Below are 1,678 nucleotides of genomic sequence, written 5' to 3'. Positions count from 1 at the left end.
CCCACCAGCTTTGGGGCCCTAAGTGACAGAGGCTTTCTGTTTTACCTCTGTACACATGGTCAGTGTACATTATTTGTTGAATTGGATGGAAGGTATGCAAAGCAAATGTATACACATGAATAAACCTAAATACATTATATAACAGCTAATAACACTCTCTACATAATAACTACATTTTCAAGACTGAACAAAATTACAACCTTTTGCACTCTCCCCGACACATAGTATGTGCCAACTAAATGTATTTACTTGAACTTATGGGAAGATCAGTAAAGGTGCATAAACTCCAATAAAAGTCTCAGTCTATTGGGCCCCCTTTCTTCAAAACATGTATGAGATGGGTAAGCTGTTTATCTTAGGCACGAGGTGAGGATTAAGATATCAAGGAGAAGAAAAAAATAGCTACTGGCCTCCAGGCACTTACATTCAAGAGGAGAGACAGTGCAAATACTAAATAGTCACAAGGGGTCATAGGTACTAAGCTGAGTAGGATGAAACAGCACAGGGATGTGTGTTCAGCAGCTCAGTCATCTCTCTAAGATTTGGACCTTCTCAACATCAAATTGCCCAGGTATGTTCATTTGGGATGATTGTACCTTCTTTTTCAGTAAGTAAGGAACCAGGGAAAAATATTCCAAGTTGACTAAAGGCAGAGGAGAACAAGTCAGTTATAAGAGTGTGGTAGCTCACAATACAGCAGGTGAGAATATAAAATGAGGAGGTAAGACCATAAGCCACATCTCTAGAACATATCTCATAGAAAGTGCTTCTCAGTCTCAATGATTTTGATGACAAATGTGGAGAAAATATTGTGAAACAACAAAAACTATCCTGGCTTAGGAGAAGGGAGACCTAGTTTCTTACCAACCCCATTTCCACCAGTGACTTTCCTCCCTAAAGCCCCAATTTCACTATCAATCGAGAAATGAGTTTGAACTTGAGTATTTCTAAGGACCATTCCACTTTCACTGCTTTTTGGTTCTATTTTTTAACACCTGGCTTGATAGGAAAGCCAACTTTCTTCTAGCTTCAAATACTACCTCTATTTTGATGAATCGCAAACGCATATCTCAAAGCCAGACATCTCTTTTGAATCCAGGTCTTGAATATCACCTTGCCTATTTTGACATCTACCTCAGTTGTTTAAAACAGAGTTTTCAACAATTTCTCCACCTCCAAAAGATTTTCATTTTACAGTGTTTTTTGGTTTTGTTTTTGTTTTTTGTTTTTTTTTAAAGTCAGTAAGTGGAAACACATTTGCCCAGATGCCCAATTCACAAACTTGGGATTCATTCTTGATATCTCTTTTTCTTTTACCACACACTCTGGCTCAATCTGACTGATTGCTAAATTTTGCCAATTCTAGCTTCAAAGTATCTCTCAAATATTTCTACACCTCACCACCTATACGTCAAAGGTGTGTAGTCCAAGCTACCTTCATCTTTCACTAGGACTCCTACAACAGTCACTTAGAAAATTGCCTTTTGTGGGAGGCTGAGGCAGGAGAATGGTGTGAACCCAGGAGGCAGAGCTTGCAGTAAGCTGAGATTGTATCACTGCACTCCAGCCCTCCAACCTGGGTGACAGAGCAAGACTAAAGAAAGAGAGAAAGAGAGAAAGAGAGGAAAGAAAGAAAGAAAGAAAGAAAGAAAGAAAGAAAGAAAGAAAGAAAGAAAGA

The sequence above is a fragment of the Colobus angolensis genome, unplaced genomic scaffold (genome assembly GCF_000951035.1).
Source record: "Colobus angolensis palliatus isolate OR3802 unplaced genomic scaffold, Cang.pa_1.0 Scaffold56, whole genome shotgun sequence".
Taxonomy (NCBI): Eukaryota; Metazoa; Chordata; class Mammalia; order Primates; family Cercopithecidae; genus Colobus; species Colobus angolensis.
This window is presented reverse-complemented; position numbering follows the sequence as displayed.